Consider the following 12,213-nt stretch of genomic DNA (forward strand, 5'->3'; position numbering starts at 1 on the left):
CTTTCCCAATTCAAATTCTTTCAAATTTTCATGTTTTAATTCATAATTTTAAAATCTTATCTTTCCACATTTTAAAAAATCCTTGCTAACAATTAATGTTTTGATTCAAAAACTTGCAAGTTTGTTACTTTCTTGTTAAGAAAGGTTCAATCTTTGAATTTTAGAATCATATCTTTTAATTTCTTGTTAGTCAAGTCATCAATTTTAAAAATCAAATCTTTTTCAATCATATCTTTTCAATCATATCTTTTTAAAATCATATATTTTTCAATCATATCTTTTTAAATTTTGATTTCAAAATCTTTTTTTCTAACTTCTTATCTTTTCAAAATTATTTTCAAATCTTTTTTAACTAATTACTATTTCTTATCTTTTTCAAACCACCTAATCACTTTTCCACTTCCAATTTTCGAAAATCACTAACCGTTTTTTCAAAAATCTTTTTAATTAAAACTAAAACAATTAGTTAATTAAAAATCTTTTTAGTTTTAAAATCTTTTTTTAAAATCTTTTTAGTTTTAATTTTCGAATACTTTCTCTCTCATCTCTTTATGTTTATTTGCTAACACTTTTCTTCTACTTATAATTCGAACTCTCTCTCTCCTTCTGTGTTCGAATTCTTCTTATTCTCTCTCTACTTCATTCCTCTATTCTTCTTTTCTTCTAACACATCAAGGAATCTCTATACTATGACATAGAGGATTCCACTACTCCCTTTTGTTCTCTTTTTTTTCATATGAGCAGAAACAGGGATAAAAATATTCTTGTTGAAGCTGATTCTGAACCTGAAAGGACTCTGAAGAAGAAGCTAAGAGAAGCTAAAGCACAACACTCCGGAGAGGACCTTACAGAAAAATTCGAAAACGAAGTAGACATGGCAGCCGAACCCAACAACAATGCCAGAGATACAAAGAAGATGCTTGGTGACTACTGCCCCAACTTCTAACTTCTATGGAAGAAGCATCTCAATTCCTGCCATTGGAGCAAACAACTTTGAGCTTAAGCCTCAATTAGTCTCTCTAATGTAGTAGAATTGCAAGTTTCATGAACTTCCATTGGAAGTTCCTCTTTAGTTCTTAGCTAAATTCTTGCAGATCTGTGATACTGTTAAGACCAATGGGGCTGATCCCGAGGTCTACAGACTTATGCTTTTCCCCTTTGCTATGAGAGATAGAGCTAGAACATGGTTGGACTCACAACCTAGAGAAAGCCTAAACTATTGGGACAATTTGGTCAACGCTTTCTTGACTAAATTCTTTTCACCTCAAAAGTTGAGCAAGCTTAGAGTGGACGTCCAAACCTTCAAACAGAAGGAAGGTGAATCCCTCTATGAAGCTTGGGAAAGATACAAGCAATTAACCAAAAGTTGTCCTTCTGACATGCTTCCTGAATGGAGCATCATATGTATATTCTATGATGGTCTGTCTGAATTATCCAACATGTCATTGGACCATTCTACTGGTGGATCTCTTCATCTGAAAACACCTACAAAAGACTAAGAACTCATTGACATGGTTGCAAATAACCAGTTCATGTACACTTCTGAAAGAAATCCTGTGAATAATGGGATGACTCAGAAGAAGGGAGTTCTTGAGATTGATACTCTGAATGCCATATTGGCTTAGAACAAAATGTTGACTCAGCAGGTCAATATGATTTCTCAAAATTTGACTGGATTGCAAGCTGCATCCAGCAGTGCTAAAGAAGCCCCCTCTGAAGGAGAAGCTTATGACCCGGAGAATCCTGCAATTGAAGAGGTGAATTACATGGGAGAATCCTATGGAAACACCTATAATCCTTCATGGAGGAATCATCCAAATTTCTCATGGAAGGATAAACAGAAGCCTCAACAAGGCTTCAACAACAATAATGGTGGGAGAAATAGGTTTGGCAATAGCAAGCCTTTTCCATTATCTTCTCAGCAACAAACAGAGAATTCTAAGCAGAGCCTCTCTGGCTTAGCAAACATAGTCTCTGATCTATCTAAGACTACTCTCAGTTTCATGAATGAAACAAAGTTCTCCATCAGAAATTTGGAGTCACAAGTGGGTCAGCTACGTAAAAGAGTTACTGAAACTCCTCCTAGTACTCTCCCAAGCAATACAGAAGAGAATCCCAAAAGAGAGTGCAAGGCCATAACTATAACCAAAATGGTCGAACTTGGAGAGACTGAAAAGGCAGTGATTCCCAGTGAGGAATACCTCAAGGGACGTCCACTGACCAATAATAAGTTCCCTATTAAGGAACCAATAATACCTCAAGGGACGTCCACTAGAGCTCATGAATGACAATAGTAAGTTCAGTGGAATTTCTATGGTCTCTGTATGAGCCTCAGATTCCTCTGGTTCCTCAATAGGGAACTTATTATTGGTCTGTGGACGTCCCTTGAGTTATTCCTCACTGGGAATCCCTGCCTTTTCAGTCTCTCTAGGTTCAGCCATTTTGGTTATAGTTATGGCCTTACACTCTCTTTTTGGATTATCTTCTGTATTGCTTGGGAGAGTACTAGGAGGAGTTTCAGTGACTTTTTTACTCAGCTGGCCCACTTGTGCCTCCAAATTTCTAATGGAGGACCTTGTTTCATTCATGAAACTTAGAGTGGCCTTAGATAGATCAGAGACTATATTTGCTAAGCTAGATGGGTTCTGCTTAAAATTCTCTGTCTGTTGCTGAGATGATGATGGAAAAGGCTTGCTATTGCTAAACCTGTTTCTTCCACCATTATTAAAGCCTTGTTGAGGCTTTTGTTGATCCTTCCATGAGAAATTTGGATGATTTCTCCATGAGGGATTATATGTGTTTCCATAGGCTTCACCCATGTAATTCACCTCTGCCATTGCAGGGTTCTCAGGATTATAAGCTTCTTCTTCAGAAGATGCTTCTTTAGTACTGTTGGATGCATTTTGCAATCCATTCAAACTCTAAGAAATCATGTTGACTTGCTGAGTTAACATTTTGTTCTGAGCCAATATGGCATTCAGAGCATCAATTTCAAGAACTCCCTTCCTCTAAGGCGTCCCATTATTCACAGGATTCCTTTCAGAGGTATACATGAATTGGTTATTTGCAACCATTTAAATGAGTTCCTGAGCTTCTGTAGGCGTTTTCTTTAGGTGAATAGATCCACCTGCAAAATGGTCCAATGACATCTCAAACACTTCAGATAGACCATCAAAGAATATATCCAGGATGGTCCATTCTGAAAGCATGTCAGAAGGACACTTTTTGGTCAGTTGCTTATATCTCTTCCAAGCTTCATAGAGGGATTCACCTTCTTTCTATCTGAAGATTTGAACATCCACTCTAAGCTTGCTCAGCTTTTGAGAAGGAAAGAACTTGGCTAAGAAAGCTGTGACCAGCTTATCCCAGGAGTTCAGGCTATCTTTAGGTTGAGAGTCCAACCATATTCTAGCTCTGTCTCTTACAGCAAAAGGGAAAAGTATAAGCCTGTAGACCTCGGGATCAACCCCATTGGTCTTTACAGTATCACAGATCTGTAAGAATTCAGTTAAGAACTGAAAAGGATCTTCTGATGGAAGTCCATGAAACCTGCAATTCTGTTGCATCAGAGAAACTAATTGAGGCTTTAGCTCAAAATTGTTTGCTCCAATGGCAGGGATTGAGATGCTTCTTCCATGGAAGTTGAAATTTGGTGCACTAAAGTCACCAAGCATCTTCCTTGCACCTCCACCATTGTTATTGGGTTCGGCCATCTCTACTCCTTTTTCGAAAATTTCAATAAAGTCCTCTTTAGAGTGTTGTGCTTTAGCTTCTCTTAGCTTCCTTTTCAGATTCCGGATCTACTTCAACAAGAATGTCCTTATCCTTGCTCCTGCTTATGTGAAAAAGAAGAGAACAGAAAAGAAAGAGGAATCCTCTATGTCAAAGTATAGAGATTCCTTTATATGAGTAGAAGAAAAGAAGAATAAGAATGAATGAAAGAAAAATTCGAACACAGAGAAGAAGAGAGGGTTCGAATTTTAAGATGAAGAGAAGTGTTAGTAAATGAATAAATAAATAGAAAGAGATAAGAGAGAGGAGAAAATTCGAATATTAACTAAAAGAGAAAAATTATTTTTGTTTTTATTTTAATTATTAGTTAGAATTTGAAAATAAGGAGAAGAAATAAAATTAAAATTTAAAACAATTAGTTAATAAGAAAGAATTTTGAAAAAGAGGGAGGTAATTTTTGAAAATTAGAGAGAGGAAAGTAGTTAGGTGGTTTTGAAAAAGATAAGAAATAGTAAAACAAACAAAAAGTTAATTAATTTGTTGAAAAATATTTGAAAATCAATTTTGAAAAGATAAGAAGTTAGAAAAGATTTTGAAATTGATTTTGAAAAAGATATGATTTGAGAAAGATATGATTGAAAGGATATGATTGAAATTTATTTTGAAAAAGATTTGAAAAGGAAGTTATAAAGATTTGAAATGGATTACTTGACTAAAAAGATTTGAAAGGAAGTTATAAAGATATGATTCCAAAATTTAAAGATTGACCTTTCTTAACAAGAAAGTAACAAACTTCAAATTTTTGAATCAATCACATTAATTTTTTCAAAATTTTGAAATGAAATTAAGAAAAAGATTTTGAAAATCAATTTTCAAAAATATTAAGAAAAATGAAAAAGATTTTATTTTTGAAAAAATTTTGAAAAGATAAGATTTTTAAAATTGAAATCTTGACTTGACTAACAAGAAACAACTTATTTTAAAAAAATTTTTACTAAGTCAACCCAAAATTTAAAAAATTATGAGGAAAATAAGGGAAATAAATTTTTTTGATTTTTTGAATTTTAATGAGGAAAGAGAAAAACAACTAAATGACTCAAAACATGAAAAATTAAGATCAGAGCAAAAAAGCATCCAAGAACACTTTGAAGATTATGATGAACATCAAGAACTTATTTTTGAAATATTTTCAAGAAAAGAAAACATGCAAAACACCATACTTAGAAATTTTTAATGTTTAGACACTAAGAATGCAAAACTGCATATGAAAAACAAGAAAAGACACAAAACAAGAAAATATGAAGATCAAACAAGAAGACTTATCAAGAACAACTTGAAGAACATGAAGAATGCAATGCATGAATTTTCGAAGATTTTTAAGAAAATTAAAAAGATGCAATTGACACCAAACTTAAAAATTGACTCTAGACTCAAACAAGAAACATAAAATATATTTTTTGATTTTATGATTTTATAATTTTTTTGTATTTTTTTTCGAAAATTTTTTTGGAAAACGAAAAAGAAGAAAAATTTTGAAATATTTTTGAAAACTTTTTGAAAATAATAAAGGTTGAAACAAGAAGAAAATTACCAAATCTGAGCAATCCCCGGCAACGGCGCCAAAAACTTGGTGCACAAAATTGTGATCACGCTTTTCACAACTCCGCACAACTAACCAGCAAATGCATTGGGTCATCCAAGTAATACCTTATGTGAGTAAGGGTCGATCCCACGGAGATTGTCGGCTTGAAGCAAGCTATGGTCATCTTGTAAATCTCAGTCAGGCGGATTCAAATGGTTATGAGGTGTTGATAATTAAGAGATAAATAACACATAAAACAATATAAAGATACTTATGTAATTCATTGGTGGGAATTTCAGATAAGCATTTGGAGATTCTTTGTTGCCTCTGAACCTCTGCTTTCTTATTGCCTTCATCCAATCATGCGTGCTCCCTTCCATGGCAAGCTGTATGATCCTCTCAGTGAAAATGGTCTGGCTACGGTTTTTGTAAGGCTAATCAACTGTCGGATTTCTCGTCCCGGATGAAAAATACCAGGCGTAGCTATCGCAGGGCTAATCATCTGTCAGTTCTCACTAGCATCGGAATAAGATCCGTTGATCCTTTTGCACACTGTCAGTGCGCCCAACATTCACGAGTTTGAAGCTCCTCACAGTCATCTCTTCCCAAATCCTATTCGGAATACCACAGACAAGGTTTAGACTTTCCGGATCTCAGGAATGATGTCTATTGATTCTAGTCTATACCACGAAGATCCTAATCACGGGGTCGGATGCTCTGTTGTCAGGAGAGAGATTATGCAAATCCGTGGATCAGAGACCCAAGAGAGTACACTCTGGCTGGCGTCCAATGACTATGATGAACATCATGTAGACCGCTTTGTGGTTGTCAGGTACGCGGATCTTGGCTAAGCAAGTACTGAAGATAGTGGGTGATTGTTATGGGTCACCCCTTCAGTATGACTTAACTGAATTAAGTACAAGAGTATATCTTGGAGAAGAAGTAGGCGTGAATTGAAAGAAAACAATAGTACTTGCATTAATTCATGAGGAAAAACAGAGCTCCTCACCTTAATCTATGAGGTGTAGAAACTCCACCATTGAAAATACATAAGAGGAAAAGGTCTAGGCATGGCCGAATGGCCAGCTGATGAGCGAATATTTTATACGCTTTTTGGTAGTGTTTTCATATAGTTTTTAGCATGTTTTATTCACTTTTTGTTATATTTTTATTAATTTTTGTTCAAAAATCACATTTCTGGACTTCACTATGGGTTTGTGTTTTTTTCTATAATTTCAGGTATTTTCTGGCTGAAATTGAAGGACCTGAGCAAAAATCTGATTCAGAGGCTGAGAAAGGACTGCAGATGCTGTTGGATTCTGACCCTCCTGCACGCGAAGTGAATTTTTTGGAGCTACAGAAGCCCAATTGGCTAGCCATAAATTGCGTTTGAAAGTAGACATCTTGGGCTTTCCAGCAATGTATAATAGTTTATACTTTTCCGGGGATTTGATGGCCCAAACTAGCGTTAAACGCCAGCCAAAAACCCTTTTCTGGCATAAAACGCAAAATTGGCACCAAAACTGGAGTTAAACGCCCAAATTTGCACCAAAGCTGCCGTTTATCTCCAAGAGTGGCCTATGCACGTGAAAACTTCAAAGCTCATCCCAAACACGCCCAAACTGGCACCAAAGCTGGCGTTTAATTGAATTACTATTATTTTCTATTCAATCACACTTGCTTTCATTCTAAGATACTCATTCATACTTCAATATGAAGGATATGATGATCTGTGACAATCATCATCATTCTTAACCCTATGAACGCGTGCCTGACAACCACTTCCATTCTATCTGAGCTCAACGTAGTCATTGGGCGACAGCTTGAGTGCGTATCTCTTGGGTCTCTGATTCACGAAATTGATTTAGCTTTCCTGACAACAGAGCACTCGAATCCGTGAGATTAGAACCTTCATTTTTATCATTAATCTCCTGACTAAGATTTACAAGATAACCATAGCTTGCTTCAAGCCGACAATCTCCGTGGGATTGACCCTTACGCACGTAAGGTATTACTTGGACTACCCAGTGCACTTGCTGGTTAGTTGTGCGGAATTGTGAAAAGTGTGATCACAATTTCGTGCACCAAGTTTTTGGCGCTGTTGCGGGGGATTGTTTGAGTTTGGACAACTGAAGGTTCATCTTATTGCTTAGATTAGGAATAAAATTTTTTTGTTGGTTTAGAGTTTTCTGTTTGAGTCTAGTTTCATGTTTTAAGTTTGGTGTCAATTGCATGTTTTTAGTTTCCTTCATATTTTCGAATTTTTTGTGTCATTGTTTGATCTTCAGATTTTCTTGTTTTGTGTTTTTCCTTGTTTTTCTTGTGCATTTTTGAATTATTAGTGTCCAAATTTGTTTTCTAAAAAATTTTCAAAATTTGTTCTTGGTGTTCATCTTGATCTTCAAAGTGTTCTTGGTGTTCATCTTGACATTCAAAGTTTTCTTGTTTATTTTCTTTGTTTTGATCTAAAAATTCTAAGTTTGGTGTGTTTTTATTGTTTTTCTCTTTCCTCATTAAATTCAAAATAATATCTTTATTTACTCATCATTTTTGAATTCTTAGGTTGACTTAGTCAAAAGTTATAAAAATTTTAGTAGTTTCTTACTAGTCAAGTCAAGATTTCAATTTTTAAAATTTTACGTTTTTAAATTTTTTTCAAAATAAATTCTTTTTAAAAAAATTTTTTTCTATATTTTTTTGAAAATCTTTGATAAAATTTTTCAAAATCCTTTTCTCTTTTTTTGAATTCCTTGTCCCACTTTCTTAATTTGATTGAAAAATTTTAAGTTTGGTGTTCTCTTGTTAAGAAAATCTCAATCTTTAAAATTTTAAAATCATATCTTTTTCAAATCTTTTCTTTTATTTATTTTCTTACAAGTATTAATTTTCAAATATCTTTTTAGGACATATCTTTTTCAAAACTCTCTAACCACTTTCTCTCTCTAATTTTCAAAACTTACATTCAACTTTTCATTTATTTTATTTTTTTTGTTTTTCTCTTTTGACTTCGTTTTTTTTTTTAAAAAGAAAATTTTTTTTAAATACTTATTGTTCATTTACAATCCACATCATCTCCCTTTCTCCATCATAGACCTAAGTGAATGAACAGTCCAGAAGGACTCTGGGGTCATATGCCAACCCCACTACTGCTTCATATGGAAGTAGTATCTGTATACCCCCCCATCAGAGCCAACAGTTTTGAGTTAAATCCTCAACTCATTATCATGGTGCATCAAAATTGCCAATATTTCGGTCTTCCACAGGAAGAACCTATTGAGTTTATGGTACAATTCTTACAAATTGCTGACACAGTACGTGATAAGGAAGTGGATCAGGATGTCTACAGATTATTGCTATTTCCATTTGCTGTAAAAGACCAGGCTAAGAGGTGGTTAAATAACCAACCCAAGGCCAGAATAAGAACATGGAAATAGCTATTAGACAAATTCCTGAATCAATATTTTCCCCCAAAAAGGATGACACAGCTAAGGCTGGACATCCAAGGATTTAAATAAGACGATAATGAATCTCTTTATGATGTCTGGGAGAGGTACAGAGAGATGCTAAGGAGATGCCCCTCTGAAATGTTTTCAGAGTGGGTGCAGTTAGACATCTTCTACTATGGGCTTACAGCAAAGGCCCAGATGTCTCTAGACCACTCAGCTGGAGGATCTACACACATGAGAAAGACAATTGAGGAGGCTCAAGAGCTCATTGATACAGTTGCTAGAAATCAGCATCTGTACTCAAGTAGTGAGTCCTCCATGAAAGAAGAGGCTAAAGCAGTATCCACTGAACTTAGTCCTCCAGAACAAGTTGCTGAACTCAACCAACAATTACTTGCTCTAACAAAACAGTTAGCAGAATTTAAAGAGATGCTACAAGACACTCAAAATGCTAACAAGAATATGGAAGCACAATTGGATCAGACAAGACAGTAATTATCTAAACAAATAACAGAAAAGTGCCAAGCTATTCATTTGAGGAGTGGAAAGACATTAACTGCCTCATCTTAAAGCAGCAGGAAGCCAAGAAAGGAACAACTGATAGAGTATGACCAAGCCACTGCTCAAAATCCCTCTGAGGACAGTAAGAGCCTAGAGAGGAATGATTCTGGCATTCAAATGCCAGAAAAGGGTGCAAAATTGGCATTAAACGGTCAGTGGATAGCTAATTCTGGCGTCCAAACAGCAGAAAAGGGTAGAAAATTGGCGTTAAATGCCCATCCAGCCCCCAATCCTAGCGTTCAAACGCCAATAAGGGATCAGGCACCTGCAGGTGCTTATCAGCACCCCCTTAAGCAAGCTTCTCCAACCACCTCTGTAGGAAATAAACCTGCAGCAACTAAGGTTGAAAAATATAAAGCCAAGATGCCTTATCCTCAAAAACTCTGCCAAGCGGAACAGGATAAATAATTTGCCCGCTTTGCGGACTATCTCAAGACTCTTGAGATAAAGATTCCGTTTGCAGAGGCACTTGAGCAAATACCCTCTTATGCTAAGTTCATGAAAGAGATCTTAAGTTATAAGAAAGATTGGAGAGAAATTGAAAAAGTTTTTCTCACTGAAGAATGCAGTGCAATCATTTTAAAAAGCTTACCAGACAAGCTTAAAGATCCCGGAAGCTTTATGATACCATGCACATTAGAGGGTGCTTGTACCAAGACAGCTTTATGTGACCTTGGGGCAAGTATCAACCTGATACCTACATCCACTATCAGAAAACATGGTTTAACTGAAGAAGTCAAACCAACCGAATATGTTTCGAACTTGCTGATAGCTCCATTAAAATGCCATCAGGCGTAATTGAGGAGCCTTTCCTACTGACTTTGTAGTGCTGGAAATGGAGGAGCACAAAAGTGCAACTCTCATTCTATGAAGACCTTTCCTAGCAACTGGACGAACTCTCATTGACGTCCAAAAAGGGGAGGTAACCCTGAGAGTCAATGAGGATGAGTTCAAGTTGAATGCTGTCAAAGCTATACAACATCCAAACACATCAAGAGACTGCATGAGCATTGATATTATTGACTCCCTAGTGGAGGAGGTCAATATGACTAAGAGTTTCGAATCAGAGCTAGATGACATCTTTAAAGATGTTCAGCCTGATTTGGAGGAATAAGAGAAAACAGAAGAACCTCTGATAACTCCTCATGAAGAGGAGAAGCCTCCTAAACCCGAGCTCAAACCCCTACCACCATCCCTGAAATATGCATTTCTGGGAGAAGATGACACTTTTCCAGTGATCATAAGCTCTGCTTTAGAGCCACATGAAGAGGAAGCACTAATTCATGTGCTAAGGACCCACAATACAGCTCTTGGATGGTCCATAAGTGATCTTAAGGGCATTAGCCCAGCCAGATGCATGCACAAGAACCTATTGGAGGAGGATGCCAAGCCAGTGGTTCAACCACAGAGGCAGCTAAATCCAGCAATGAAGGAGGTGGTCCAGAAAGAGGTCACTAAATTACTAGAGGCTGGGATTATTTATCTTATTTCTGATAGCCCCTTGGTGAGCCCTGTCCAAGTTGTCCCCGAGAAAGGAGGCATGACAATGGTTCATAATGAAAAAAATAAACTAGTTCCTACAAGAATAGTTACAGGGTGGCGTATGTGTATTGACTATAGAAGGCTCAATACAGCGACCAGAAAAGATCATTTTCCTTTGCCATTCATAGATCAGATGCTAGAGAGACTAGCAGGTCATCCATACTACTACTTTCTGGATGGCTATTTAGGTTACAACCAGATTGCAGTAGATCCTCAGGACTAAGAGAAAACAACATTCACATATCTATTTGGAGTATTTGCTTACAAACGGATGCAATTTGGCCTATGCAATGCACCTGCAACCTTTCAGAGATGCATGCTCTCTATCTTCTCTGATATGGTGGAGAAATTTCTGGAAGTCTTCATGGATGACTTCTCAGTATTTGGAGACCCATTCAGCTCCTGTCTTGACCATCTAGCACTTGTTCTGAAAAGGTTCCAAGAGACTAACCTGGTTTTAAACTGGGAGAAATTTCACTTTATGGTGACTGAAGAAATTGTCATTGGGCACAAAATTTCGAACAAGGGAATAGATGTGGATTAAGCTAAGGTAGAAGTAATTAAAAAATTACCACCACCTGCCAATGTTAAGGCAATCAGAAGCTTTTTGGGGCATGCAGGATTCTATAGGAGGTTTATAAAGGATTTTTCAAAAATTGCCAAGCCTTTGAGCAATCTGCTAGCTGCTGATACACCATTTGTCTTTGACACAGAGTGTTTCCAGGCTTTTGAGACTCTGAAAGCTAAGCTGGTCACAGCACCAGTCATTTCTACACTAGACTAGACATTACCATTTGAACTATGTGTGATGCCAGTGACCATGACATTGGTGCAATATTAGGACAGAGGCATGACAAGCTTCTTGATGAGCGGATAATTTATACGTTTTTTGGCATTAATTTTAGGTAGTTTTTAGTATGATTTAGTTAGTTTTTAGTATATAATTATTAATTTTTATGCAAAAATCAAATTTCTAGACTTTACTATGAGTTTGTGTGTTTTCTTGTGATTTTAGGTATTTTCTGGCTGAGATTGAGGGACCTGAGCAAAAATCTGATTCAAAGGGTGAAAAAAGACTGCAGATGCTGTTGGATTCTGACCTCCCTGCACTCAAAATGGATTTTCTGGAGCTAAAAAAGCCCAATTGGCGCGTTCTCAATTGCGATGGAAAGTAGACATCTTGGGCTTTTCAGCAATATATAATATTCCATACTTTGTCCGATTTTTGATAACGCAAACTAGCGTTTTAATGCCAACTTTCTACCCTTTTCTGGCGTTAAACGCCAGAACTGGCACCAGAGCTAGCGTTTAACTCAAAGAAATGCCTATGCACGTGAAAGCTTCAATGCT

The 12,213-nt window shown here is 36.3% G+C and overlaps 1 non-coding gene across 1 annotated transcript; it reads right to left on the reverse strand.

The window, feature by feature from the left end:
* Positions 1 to 1,277: 1,277 nt before the first annotated feature.
* Positions 1,278 to 1,385, reverse strand: LOC130937445 (small nucleolar RNA R71). The gene has a single exon (XR_009068665.1). It is a non-coding gene; the product is annotated as a small nucleolar RNA R71 (small nucleolar RNA).
* Positions 1,386 to 12,213: the final 10,828 nt, after the last annotated feature.

The sequence above is a fragment of the Arachis stenosperma genome, chromosome 6 (assembly GCF_014773155.1).
Source record: "Arachis stenosperma cultivar V10309 chromosome 6, arast.V10309.gnm1.PFL2, whole genome shotgun sequence".
Classification (NCBI taxonomy): domain Eukaryota; kingdom Viridiplantae; phylum Streptophyta; class Magnoliopsida; order Fabales; family Fabaceae; genus Arachis; species Arachis stenosperma.